The sequence below is a fragment of the Gopherus flavomarginatus genome, chromosome 19, assembly GCF_025201925.1.
Source record: "Gopherus flavomarginatus isolate rGopFla2 chromosome 19, rGopFla2.mat.asm, whole genome shotgun sequence".
Lineage (NCBI taxonomy): Eukaryota > Metazoa > Chordata > Testudines > Testudinidae > Gopherus > Gopherus flavomarginatus.
Genome location: NC_066635.1, coordinates 5,978,496 through 5,992,742, shown reverse-complemented (window position 1 = coordinate 5,992,742; position 14,247 = coordinate 5,978,496). Strand labels below are relative to the sequence as shown.

The 14,247-nt window shown below is 49.0% G+C and overlaps 1 protein-coding gene across 3 annotated transcripts in view; it reads right to left on the bottom strand.

Moving 5' to 3' along the window:
- LOC127037419 (NADPH--cytochrome P450 reductase) overlaps positions 1-13,496 on the bottom strand; it is a 62,879-nt gene extending 49,383 nt beyond the window's left edge. Inside the window, exons 1-2 of one of the 3 annotated variants that reach the window (XM_050929106.1) lie at positions 11,028-11,120; positions 4,042-4,111 (exon numbers count right to left, since the gene is read on the bottom strand). The gene's annotated coding sequence lies outside the window, so the exon portion shown is untranslated. Of the gene's footprint in view, positions 1-4,041; positions 4,112-11,027; positions 11,139-13,251 lie in introns of those variants that run through there. The other 2 variants (XM_050929107.1, XM_050929109.1) reach the window with 2 other exon arrangements.
- Positions 13,497-14,247: the final 751 nt, after the last annotated feature.

Here is a 14,247-nt window from a genome sequence, read left to right as displayed (position 1 = left end):
ATTCTGTGTTTTCTTGGTTGGTACCGGACATATTCTCTGGTATCTAGACAAAAACACAACAGAGGGAAGCCCAAAGCGACCTCTGCTTCGGGGTGCTTGTCACACTCACCTCAGCAGCAGTGAACAGATCACCAAGACTGAAGATGAGCTCTGTGTAGCTTGAAAGCTTGTCTCTCCCACCGACAGAAGCTTCTTTGAGCATGGCACTACCTCAGCCTGTGAAAGCCAAAGGGCCTGGTTTTATATTCCTTACGCAGACAGAACCCCCACTGTAGTCAGTGGGAATACAAGACAGCGATCCAACATACAACTTCCAGTAGGAAAATGGGATTTCTCCAGTAGGAAGACAGAAAAGGTCCAGAAAGATGTCAAGATTCTGTCAGTAAAATTAATCCCTGGCAAAAACTACAGAGAAATTACAGAGGGGATGCTGAAACATACAGGGATAACTTTGCATGCAGCTATTTGATTCAATGATAGAAGACAATACCCAGTTATAGAAGAAAAACTACTATGCCAAAACCTCTTTTAACCAGCCTTACACAACGTCCATGAAGATGCATCAGCCCAGGCACAGAGTCTATTTACCTGCCATCTACCTACGTGGTTAGTTTTTCCTCCTCATTATCAAGAATATTTTACCCATTTGTTCTTGGTTCCTTCCCCGCAAAGAAAAAAGTTCTATCTGCTCTGGGTGAAAAGAATTTTTCCTAACTTCCCACAATTGGCATGATGAGGTTCCCAAGCCTTGACAAAAGAAATCCTCTCTTCCTTCGCAGATCTCAATGAAGAGGGTAATTGAGGACTATACAGACAAGGCACATTCCCAGTCCAATTCCTACCCTGACTGCAAATGTTTCAGTGCACTCGAGCCCAGCCCTGACTGATGTTCAGCTCCACCAATTCTTGATGAAATTCAGGCCAGTTAGGATTGCTCAGCACCAACCAGGATCAGGCACCTACTCCACCGTTTTTATGTGCGCTAGATTTTTTTAAATCTTCTGTTCCTCCTGTAAAAGTTTTGGGGAAAAGCTCAAATAAATCTCTTCTTGCTTTGCATAAATATTTATTTTACCATTGCTTGGCACTTCTACAACTCCTTCCAACCAATGACAGAAGCATCACAACCAGGACTAGGTACTATTTTTCTGATAAAGAAACTAGGACATGGAGCAATGAGGTACAGCCCCACCAAAAAGCACTTTTGTTGTCCTCCTTTGCAAGACACCGGTTTCTTGACAATTTTCAACAGCTCAGAATTTCCAGTCTAAGCAGATGGTTTGGCTCTAGGAGCAAGTGAAGCAGAAGTAAAAAAAAACATGTTGCATAATGCATAACTGTGAAGGGTATTTTCTTATGTACACAGAGTAAACAAAAAAGCCACTCAACAATGCATTCCCTGCTAATCAAACCCTGATGCTGCAACTCACAAGATGGAGACTGGCGCAGATTCCATTCTAAGTACAATATAGAACTCAAGTGTTTTTCTTCCTAGCAGATTTTTTAAACATGATCTCAGCTTCAAGCATTGTACATTAGGGCTTTCATTAACTATCAAAAACAAAAAAAAACTGGCAGCAGTCCTCACTTGAGATGAGCAGAATGACTGTAAAAGCTAGAAGACAGAGCATCAGAAAAAAGAGGATAGTTTCACAGGGAACCGAGAGAGAATTTTGTCCTTGGGGCTGACAAAGATGTATACTGGGTACCAATTCAGGTTAACGTATTTTTGTAGTTTGATGCCTCTTGTATTTAATTTGGTGTTATTAGCTACTGTGAGTTTCGAGAACAGCTGTTTTCAATGGCCCTGAATCATTTCCCCTACAAGCTTCCAGCCTTGAAAAGCTTGTCTGTTTTTGATTGTAAGCACCAATCGTTGTGAGGTATTTGCCTCAATGTCAAACAGCTCTACCAAGAACTCCACAGTTCCTTATACACAGATTAACATGTGTAAGCATGGAAGTTTTTGTTTCTGATCCCTAGATAAACTGAAACAAAGAGGGCAGGAGGTAAAAGAACACCCTCTTCCAACCAAAACCATCGACCAGTTTGATTTCCCAGTGGAAAACAAGTTTAGATTGTAAACAGCAGCGTGGTAAAGGGCAAAACCAACATTGTAAAAAAAGTCCATGTATCCAGACAAGGCAGGAGATGGTTAACTTCAAAAGCGCACACAGTATTGTGGGACATTGTTTACACAGGCAACACCTCAACACAGGCTTATGTAGCAGAATTTTAAGAAACCCCATGTAAATCTGAATATTGTGGAGGGTTCAAAACTTTATCTGCAGTTAGCTGTGTTTGGAGACTTGGATATGATTAAAAGGATACCGCTAATATACATATCACACACTTGTCTGAAAATGTTACAGATAATACCTACAATCACTGTATCTTCTCCTTCTATCAATTTCTTTACTCTGGGCACTTGAGAGCACTTTGTGCAGAGTCATCTTCACGGAGCCCCCTCGTACTCATAGTTGACCCACACAAATGGGAAATAGGCCTTTCATACAGCAAGGGGAGAGAGGTGGGGAAGATACATTGATGAACATGTGGTTGTAAAGCCACCAGAACTGGCCAGCGCATTCGTTAGGTGTCTGATAAATGTGAAGTCCCATCATCCCCCACACTATGGCTTCTGGTAAGGAGGGAAAGCACTTCTCTCTCAGCACATTGTTTCCTGGCTGTTGCAAGGGCAGGTTCCCAGCCTCCAAATCCTGCTCTCCAGTGAGTAACTCCAGTGTCTGCCTCTGCTGCTGCTCTTAGATTTCCCAACCAGCAGAGGCAACTGACTTAATTTTTTGTCAGTTTCACTGTTTCCCAATGATTCCAGCAGCAGTCTTGACAATGGACAAGACTGAATTTTCACTCTGATGCCCCCTGGCAAAGCACTGAGCAGCACCAGAGGCTCTACAACAGTCTGGCTGCAGAATCAGGCAGACAGCCCTGCAGCAGTTCCTCTGTTCTTATTTTGACATTTCCTTTGCAACCATATGTGATTTAAAAAAAGAGAATGTGGGTGATGGGGGAGGGATGTTAAATGAAAGCTTAAATTCTGCAAAGTTTAAGAATTGCAAATATGTATTAGTAACCCAAAGTAGCAAATATCAGTATGATTTTTTTAAAACTCAAGATTTCATCATTAGCCTATTATTGCACTATTTCTTCAAAGCACTCTGCATACATTAAATGTTTGTCTCTACACCCTCGCAAGGGTGGGAAGTATTACCACCCTCATTTTACACGAGAGAGAATAAAGATGCTGTGTCTTGCCCATGTCCCACACTACAGTGGTAGTGCACAAAACAGAACCCAGATCCCCAGACTCTCAGTCCTGTGTTTTTAATACAAGATTGTGTTTTAAATACAACCACCCTATGCAAAATGTGCAAGAACATGATAGTGGCTGAAGGTTAAGAAATCTGAGTTAAAGAGCTTTATTTTACCAGGAAACATTTGGGGGAACCGTTATAATTCAGTGCCCTCTGACAGAGTCTTTGCAGTTGGGGTTTAGTGAGCATGAAATATTTCATGTGTATTTGTTTTCTCTTTCTATACTTGAGAATTATTGGAGTGTTTTTCTTGGTTTCAGTATGAGCGGCTTATCGTTTGCCTCACACAGTTACATATATGCCACTCCAATATTATAGAATCATTGCACAAGTCATGATTATATCTTGCACTTTACCACGTGATACCCCAACATAGCGGCTGACCAGAAACTGCAATAAACCCTAGTCATGTTCCATGAGAGGTGATCAATAGTTGCATTTTAGAAGTGACTTGCATGGTATCTGGATATTATACTGAGAGATAGTGTGGTTGTCAGTGCAGAAAAGTGAGACCCAGGACCTCTGGTTTCTATTTCCAGCTCTGCTACCAAGTTACAGTGAGTTAAACATGGCAGTTTGGGGCAGATTTTTTAAAAAATTTCAACACCTCATTTAAGGCCAGATAATCAGAGCTGAAAATATGACTCACTTCGCTATACAATTCCAATCCATCTCCTCTTCTGATCTGTAAAACAGAAACATTTACCTGCCTCACAAGAGGTGATGAAGTTGACCTGCTAGCAAAGTGCTTCGAAGTTTTCAGAACCGTACAGGTACTGTACAAATGTAAAAGAACAATTAGGTTGTTAGCACTCCTTGGAACATTCCAAAGAAACTATGTAAGTATCATTTAAAAAAAACAACCCACAGTTAGGAAAACTTCCTTAGCTGCTAACTAAGCAAGAACATTAAAACAATATGCAGCTAAACGTCAAACCAACTGTCCCCCTACGTGTCAGTTTGGACTGTCATGGTTCTTAGGAGTAGTCTTCAGTACTACAGAGACTTCTTTCTGCAGGCTTTGTGGTTCAGAAGCAGCTCACAAATGGATTTTGGTGTTTAACCGAGTAAGCGGGAACCACAGATTATTAAATTTCAGACTGTCCATGTTGCACACAATAGAGTAGGTAATTAAGCTTATAAAAGACTCTTTAAATATTCATCTTTTGAATAGGTACACGAATACAGCAGACCATGGGACACACCTTGTACAATACCTTGTGAAGCATAATCCTAGCACTAGATCAAGTTATACTGGGAAAGCAACTTTTACGTAAGATATTAACCGTGTTTTTTTAGTTAAGAAAGCAGAACAAAGTTCATTCACAGTAGATAACATTCTCTTGGTAGTTTTTTTACATAAGAGAACTATAAATGCTTGGTAGTTTTTTTATATAAGAGAAAAAGTGAGAGAACAGGAGAAGTATGGCACTGAACAAGGTAACAACCTTTGGTGTGTGGCTAAGAGTAACTAAAAAAATTACCCCACGGAATTCGATAATTACTCTTTATCTGTAACTTATGAAGCAAATTTGCTTCATTCACATGTCTGAAGTTCAGAGGGCACTGTTAATCTGAACTCTAGTCAATTTAAAAAAAAAAAAAAAAAGTTAAAAGTCATTTAGGTCTTACACCTGCCCCTGAGGCCCCCCAATCATTTTGGTGGTTTTCACAACAAGTTCTCCTGCTTCTAACTTTTTCTCTCATTCCTGTTGCCACAAATGGGGGAAACTGATCAAATGAATAACAGAGGAAAAGTGAGAAACTAACTATTCAGTAACAGACCGCTCTGTCAATGAAATTATTGTAGATACAGGTTAATTGCTTAAAGAGACATCAACTCACAAAGCCCAGCAGCCTCAATTTTTCCCCCTATTGTTCAAATTTTGTACTTCAAAATAATAGGTAAGCTTAGTATGAACATAAGAGATTGGAAGAGTTTATTTGCTTTTGTTAGAGCTCCATGGTGTTTCCCTCCTACCAGTGAGAATATATGTAAACAACTAGCTTGGTCAGATCCTCCCCTAATAGTTGGCCTAGTTGACAACTTCTCAAAGCACATTTCAAGAGAGGGGTTCTATTTGTTGTTGTTTTTAAACACTTTCAGGAGAACATCAATGTTCAAAATACATATTTAAGGGCCTGAAGGAAAAACGAAAGACCTATTTATACAGTCTTGCTATTGCCCCCTCACAGGCACAGAACAGAACTGTTCAAGACAAAAATGCTGTGGAATTCTGCACCCATGCCATCCTCAGCTATCATGGCAGGAGGTCTGCAGTTAAACCTATTACTGTAGTACACAGATGAGAGACTGCCAATGAAATGAACGAAAAAGTGGTGTTGGCAACCCAGTCGGTGGTGCTCTTCCCTCTGAATGAATGCCCTGGCACGGTGCTAATAGGACAAAGATATGTCTTAATTCCAAGTCTGACCTGTTGCAGTGTCAGTGTGCATTATTGAAAGCAGTTACTCTATTTCGCTTCAGGGTGGCTACATTTCAGTAGTGGATGAAGTGACCACTATGAAGCATGCATCAAACTTGAAACATTTTGAAGTTAATGGCTCCATATAAGTGAAAATATTGTTATTTCATATTCAGAACTGGGAAATATTTTAAGTGACTGGACTGAAGGAGCCTCAGTTCTTTTTGGCTTCTGGCCTGAGAGTCAACTGTTGAACAAATTCTAATTTAAAAAAAAAAATCATAAAGCTGAACGTGCAGAAGAACTTCAGTTATACAATAATTCACCCTGTTCGGATGAAATGAACAAATTGTAAAATGAATTCTCCTCTCTATATCTTGTCCACTCTTCTGGTAGCTTATTTTAGCTTCAATGGCTCCTTTCAGCCAAGGTTGCATAAAATGTTTGGCCAAACCCCAGTCTAAGTGCCGCAGGATGGGTCACTTACTCTTATGAATGAGGAAACCTGATAAATGATGGCATTCACTCCTCTGATTAATTTTGGCCATTATGTTCCCTGCAGTTTGTCCCATCAGTTTTAAATCTCCACCACCTCCTTTGAGGAGACTGTTCTTCAGTCTATCCAACTTACATTTTTCTTTTCTTTTTTTTTTAAACTTCACCCCACTACTCCTAGCGATGTCCCTTTGGCTATAGATATTTGAAAGATGGAAAAAGATTTCCAGGGCCAAACTGCCTACATGGCAAGAAAAACAGCTGCGGAGATAACACAGGAGTTTGAGTAGCCAAGTCAGAGCTCTACCCCAGCACAGGAGCTGGACGGGAACAGACATCACTGGACCGCAGGGCCTACCACTAGGCTATAGGGTATCCTGGAGGAGGTCTCCTCCAGCTCTCCTGTTGAAGCTGTTCCATTTTATATTAAAATACCTGAGCAGTCATTGAGCCAGAAGTAGAGCTTGAGGTGAACTCTACAGCCTGGTGATTAGGACACTCACCAGGGAAACCTGGGTTCCAGTCCTTGTGCCAATGAATACAGAGGGTATGGCTACACTTGCGCTTCAAAGCGCTGCCGCGGCAGCGCTTTGAAGTTTCGAGTGTGGTCGCAGCGCCAGCACTAGGAGAGAGCTCTCCCAGCGCTGCACGTACTCCACATCCTCTACGGGTGTAGCATGCAGCGCTGGTAGCCATGCTCCTAGCGCTGCGGCACTGTTTACACTGAGGCTTTACAGCACTGTATCATGCAGTGCTCTGGGGGGTGTTTTTCTCACACCCCTGAGCGCGAAAGTTGCAGCGCTGTAAAGCGCCAGTGTAGCCATGGCCTTAGTTATGTACATAAAGTGGAACAGCTTCAATGGGTGAGACTGAGAAAGGCATAGCCCAGGGGTAGGCAACCTACAGCACGCGTGCCAAAGGCGGCACACAAACTGATTTTCAGTGGCACTCACACTGCCCGGGTCCTGGCCACCAGTCCAGGGGGGCTCTGCATTTTAATTTAATTTTAAATGAAGCTTCTTAAACATTTTAAAAACCTTATTTACTTTACATACATCAATAGTTCAGTTATACATTAAAGACTTATAGAAAAGGACCTTCTAAAAACATTAAAATGTATTACTGGCACGTGAAACCTTAAATTAGAGTGAATAAATGAAGACGCAGCACACCACTTCTGAAAGGTTGCCGACCCTTAGCATTGCCTATAGCTTTGTGGCTAGGGCATTCTGGAAGAAAAGAAACCTGGACTCAAATCCCTGCTCCAGAATGGGGATCTGACTCTGGGTCCCCAAAGACCAGGTGAAGATCCTAACCACCACTATAAAAGGTAGGCAGTGGCACTACCCCCAATTACCTCCTCCCCCGTTTTGTGACTCTAGCCTGCCTTTCTTCTTCTGACCAAACTGCGTTTTTGACGGACTCCTGTCAAATTTGCCAATAGTTTCAGGTCAATTAAAACAGGCACTTCCCAATAAATGAATTATTCATCTGAAGAGTTTCACCCAGCTCTTCTGTGGGGCACATGGCAGACCAGGCTAGCCAGCACCAGGAGCCACACAGCTCTAAGAGACTTCTGTCAGCATTTAAACAGAGCCAAGGACAGAATCCAGAGTCCTGATTCCCTGGCTCAAACCCACCAGAGCCAGAAACAGAACCTAAGAGTTCTGATTCTCCTGCTTGAATCCGCTAGACCCCACTCCCCGCCCAACGGTGGGGAAAGAACCCAGGAGTCCTGGCACCTTATCCCCTGCCCACCACTCTAACCCACTAGACCCCTTCACTCCTCTCCCTGAGCAGGGAGAGAACCCAGGAGTCCTGGCTTCCAGCCCACCCCCCATGTACCGAACTAGACACACACACACCCCAGCACTGGGGAAAAAAACCTGGAGTCCTGGCTCTCAATCTCCTGTCCACCGCTCTAATCCACTAGACACTCCCCCCCACTCATCTCCCTGAGCAGGGAGCGAACCCAGGAGTCCTGGCTCCCAACCTCCCCCACGTACCCCACTAGACGCACACCCACCCCAGCACTGGGGAGAGAACCCAGGAGTCCTGACTTCCAGCCTCACCCCCCCTGTACCCCACTAGACACACACCCGCCCCAGCACTGGGGAGCGAACCCACGAGTCCTGGCTCCCAACCCCACCCCCACGTACCCCACTAGACACACACCCACCCCAGCACTGGGGAAAGAACCCAGGAGTCCTGGCTCCTAACCTCCCCCCACGTACCCCACTAGACACACACCCACCCCCAGCACTGGGGAAAGAACCCAGGAGTCCTGGCTCCCAGCCCCACCCCCACCTACCCCACTAGACACACACCCGCCCCAGCACTGGGGAGCGAACCCAGGAGTCCTGGCTCCCACCCCACCCCCTGTACCCCACTAGACACACACCCGCCCCAGCACTGGGGAGAGAACCCAGGAGTCCTGGCTTCCAGCCCCCCCACGTACCCCACTAGACACACACCCACCCCAGCACTGGGGAGAGAACCCAGGAGTCCTGGCTCCCAGCTCCACCCCCACGTACCCCACTAGACACACACCCACCCCAGCACTGGGGAAAGAACCCAGGAGTCCTGGCTTCCAGCCCCCCCCCACGTACCCCACTAGACACACACCCACCCCAGCACTGGGGAGAGAACCCAGGAGTCCTGGCTCCCAGCCCCACCCCCACGTACCCCACTAGACACACACCCACCCCCAGCACTGGGGAAAGAACCCAGGAGTCCTGGCTCCCAGCTCCACCCCCCTGTACCCCACTAGACACACACCCACCCCAGCACTGGGGAAAGAACCCAGGAGTCCTGGCTCCCAGCCCCACCCCCACGTACCCCACTAGACACACACCCACCCCAGCACTGGGGAGAGAACCCAGGAGTCCTGGCTCCCAGCCCCCCCCCGTACCCCACTAGACACACACCCACCCCCAGCACTGGGGAAAGAACCCAGGAGTCCTGGCTCCCAGCCCCCCCCCCGTACCCCACTAGACACACCCACCCCAGCACTGGGGAGAGAACCCAGGAGTCCTGGCTCCCAGCCCCCCCCCGTACCCCATTAGACACACACCCACCCCAGCACTGGGGAAAGAACCCAGGAGTCCTGGCTTCCAGCCCCACCCCCACGTATCCCACTAGACACACATCCACCCCCAGCACTGGGGAGAGAACCCAGGAGTCCTGGCTCCCAGCCCCACCCCCCCGTACCCCACTAGACACACACCCACCCCCAGCACTGGGGAGAGAACCCAGGAGTCCTGGCTCCCAGCCCCACCCCCACGTACCCCATTAGACACACACACACCCCAGCACTGGGGAAAGAACCCAGGAGTCCTGGCTCCCAACCCCACCCCCTGTACCCCACTAGACACACACCCACCCCAGCACTAGGGAGAGAACCCAGGAGTCCTGGCTCCCAGCCCCACCCCCTGTACCCCACTAGACACACACCCACCCCAGCACTAGGGAGAGAACCCAGGAATCCTGGCTTCCAGCCCCACCCTCACGTACCCCACTAGACACACACCCACCCCAGCACTGGGGAGAGAACCCAGGAGTCCTGGCTCCCAGCCCCACCCCCTGTACCCCATTAGACACACACCCACCCCCAGCACTGGGGAGAGAACCCAGGAGTCCTGGCTCCCAACCCCCCCCGTACCCCACTAGACACACACCCACCCCAGCACTGGGGAGAGAACCCAGGAGTCCTGGCTCCCAACCCCACCCCCACGTACCCCACTAGACACACACCCACCCCAGCACTGGGGAGAGAACCCAGGAGTCCTGGCTCCCAGCCCCACCCCCTGTACCCCACTAGACACACACCCACCCCAGCACTAGGGAGAGAACCCAGGAATCCTGGCTTCCAGCCCCACCCCCACGTACCCCACTAGACACACACCCACCCCAGCACTGGGGAGAGAACCCAGGAGTCCTGGCTCCCAGCCCCACCCCCACGTACCCCACTAGACACACACCCGCCCCAGCACTGGGGAGAGAACCCAGGAGTCCTGGCTCCCAGCCCCCCCCCCCCCGTACCCCACTAGACACACACCCACCCCAGCACTGGGGAGAGAACCCAGGAGTCCTGGCTCCCTACCCCACCCCGCCTGTACCCCACTAGACACACACCCACCCCCAGCACTGGGGAGAGAACCCAGGAGTCCTGGCTCCCAGCCCCACCCCCACGTACCCCACTAGACACACACCCACCCCAGCACTGGGGAGAGAACCCAGGAGTCCTGGCTTCCAGCCTCACCCCGCCTGTACCCCACTAGACACACACCCACCCCCAGCACTGGGGAGAGAACCCAGGAGTCCTGGCTCCCAGCCCCACCCCCACGTACCCCACTAGACACACACCCGCCCCAGCACTGGGGAGAGAACCCAGGAGTCCTGGCTCCCAGCCCCACCCCCTGTACCCCACTAGACACACACCCACCCCAGCACTGGGGAAAGAACCCAGGAGTCCTGGCTCCCAACCCCCCCCGTACCCCACTAGACACACACCCACCCCCAGCACTGGGGGGAGAACCCAGGAGTCCTGGCTCCCAACCCCCCCCGTACCCCACTAGACACACACCCACCCCAGCACTGGGGAGAGAACCCAGGAGTCCTGGCTCCCAACCCCACCCCCTGTACCCCACTAGACACACACCCACCCCAGCACTGGGGAGAGAACCCAGGAGTCCTGGCTCCCAACCCCCGCTGCTCCCACTCAATAGCCCCCCGCCCCCCAGGGAGGAGAGGCCCCCAGCCCCGCACTCACCGTGCGGCTCCTCCTCGGCAGCTGCGGCTGCCCCTGGTACAGCCAGGCCGGTACGTCCGGCGGCACCTACCACCTCGGGACGGGGGACGGGGGGCGAGGGGCGAGGGCCTGGCCCCGCCGCCGGGACCTCCTGCGCCGCCGCCGCCCGGACCTCGGAGCGGCCGAGACCTCGGCGCCCCCCGGAGCTCCCTTGAGAGCCCCCCGGCAGCCTCCCGGAGCTGTGAGCGGCGCGGACACCCCTCCCCCCCGCGGCCCCGTTTGGTACAGTCCGCGCGAGCGCCCGGCGTGGGGGCGGGGGGTTAAAGCGACAGCGCCGCCCAGGGAGGCCCGGTTGGGGGCAGGGGGAAGATGGGGGGTTGGGGTGTAGGGCCAGTTGGGGGCAGGGGGAAGAGAGGGGGTTGGGGTGTAGGGCCAGTTGGGGGGTTGGGGGTGTAGGGCCAGTTGGGGGCAGGGGGAAGAGAGGGGGTTGGGGTGTAGGGCCAGTTGGGGGGTTGGGGGTGTAGGGCCAGTTGGAGGCAAGGGGAAGATGGGGGGATTGGGGTGTAGGGCCAGTTGGGGGCATGGGGGTTGAGGATGTAGGGCCAGTTGGGGGCAGGGGGAAGATAGGGGGGTTGGGGTGTAGGGCCAGTTGGGGGGCAGGGAGCGGGTTGCCGGGGGCTCAGGATGCAAGGCCCAGTTGAGGGGTGGGGAAGGATGGGGTGCTGGGGCCCCATAGTACTGGAAGCTATACAAGAGACAGTCACTGCCCCAGAGGGCTTACAGTCTATCTACACAAGATACAGTATTATCCCCATTTTACAGCTGGGTGCTGAGGCATGGAGAAATTAAGACCCAGATCCTCATAGGTATTTGAAATCAATAGGCGTTAGGCACCTGAATACCTCTGAAGACATGAGCCTAAGGTCGAGTCAACACTTAACAATTAGATCAACCTAGCTACTTTGCACAGGGTGATGAAAAACTTCGTACCCTCAACAACACAGGCAACTAACCCCAGTACAGATGCAACTGTTGACAGAAGATCAACCTAGCTACTGCCTTTCAATGAAGTGGATTAACTACATCGATGGAAAAACCTCTACTGTCGATATAGAAAGTGTCCACTGGGCTGTTGTAGCGGCTACAGTGTACACGTGGCCTAAATGACTTGTCCAGTGTCAAACAGGGACGGTGTGGCAGAGTTGGTGACAAAAAGATTTTCTGCAAGAGCATCTTTCCTAAGAAAAAGTCATGGGTGAGTCACTTTATATCCGTGTTACATACTCTTAGATTTAATTTTAAAACCTATTGTTCCTGGAAAGATAATTCACTATCTAACGCTGAAGGAAAACCTGTTTTAATACCGTCAGATTTTGGTCTTGGGGCTTGTCTACAAGGTAACTAAAACCAAAATAACTAAATCTTCAGTGCAAGTGCCTGTGGGGACAATTATTTAAAATTAAGAATGTCTGATTTATATATAATTTTACATTGATTTTTAATTATTTAAGTTACATCAAAGTAGAGCGCTTTTATTTTGATTCCAGTTACTGTTCAGACAATTCCTTGGATTTCCTGTGTCTGATTCCCCACTGCAACCCTCCATCTTTACATTGGTGTAAATCCAACTAGTGATTTCAGCAGTTACATCATCATCAAGGTGAAGTAACAGTGGTGACTTAGGCCCCTTGCCTCTGTTATACAATCAATATTCATTCAAGCGCAAACCGGTGACCGCCAGAGCAGAAGCCAGACCAGTCAAACATGCTATAAAGATTACCTGGGCTCATCCTCAAGCACAAGTTGTACTGCTTTAAGTGGTCTAGTTAAAGAAGTAAAAGCCCCCTAGGCTGGACCAAGTTATACTAATATAAAAAGTGTTTATACTCGTATAGTATAGAAGAGGAATTAGCTCTTACATAGATGTTTTCATCCATAGATCTCAAAGTACTTTACAAAGAGGGCAGTATCATTATCCCCATTTTACAGAGGCACAGGACGGTGACGTGACTTGCCCAAGGTCACCCTACAGGACAAACCCAGGACTAGAGCCTAGGTCTCCTGAGTCCCCTCCTGAGTCCCAATCTAGTGCTCTATCCACGAAGCACCTTTACACCCATATAACCGTGTGCACACAAGGAGTTGTACCAGTAAAAATCACCCCCCTAGCTGCGAGTTTTACTGGCACAACAACTGTGGGTACTACTCAAAGTGAATGCAGCAGGTAGGAACTAAGACCACCAACCTTCTCAAAGGTAGATCTGCCCAGTGTCACTAGCTTTGGCTCTTTTCTTGTCCTGGTTCGTTGATTATTTTGATCGACTGATTTTTACAATCCAGTTGGTATCATATGATGTTGCCTGAGGTGGAAAAGCCTGCTGCATTCACGTGTCCACAGGCAGGGTCCTTTTCTAGGGTCCGTATTCCACATAAAGCAGAGTAGTTCTGCTGGAGAGTTGACTGTATCTGCAAAAGGAAGAGCTGCCTGCACAGATGTGCCTCTGATTTCCTTTTTATCTCCAGGGCTGACCCTGCGTGATTTAAGCTGAGGGGAAAGTCAGATATGGAAAGGGCGGAGATAACAGGGAGGAGGGGTTATGCTAAACCCGGTTGTGGGGGCTCTGCTGCTCTGTTCCGTGGCCCAGCCCCTTAGAATCAGAAATGCGATAATTCATATGTAGTGGGAAATGTCCTAGGGACGCTCTGTACTTTTCTGTCCATACACTACAGTATGGAATCTGCACGGTTCTGTGGAGGAGGCCAGTGTTCTCCTCTAGATGATAGCTGGATACACAATTCACTTTTTGACTGCTGGCCCTCTACCACGCCTGCTGGGCTGCTCTCATTCCTCAGGATTTCACTGGACTCAACAGAGCATTAAGGTGCACGTGGAGAGATTCAACTCCACAGCAGGAGCACTACCTGCGCACTTCAGTCATTCAGGAGCACAGCTGGGGCAGCCAGACAGGATGTAACCAGGGTACTGAGCAGCATGGCAGTCTCCTTCTGCCTGGACCTAACTAGGACATAGATTCCCAGGCCGGAAAGGACCATTGTGATGAACTAATCTGACCTCCTGCATAACACAGGCCAGAGAACTTCCCTAAAATAATTCCTAGAACAGATCTTTTACAGCTAGCCATATTAAAATGCATATTGTGTGCTTGTGCCCTGCTTGCCAGCAAGCCAGATCACTCCGTATCAGTGACTAGTCCTCTCCATTACTTACCACTGCCCGCGA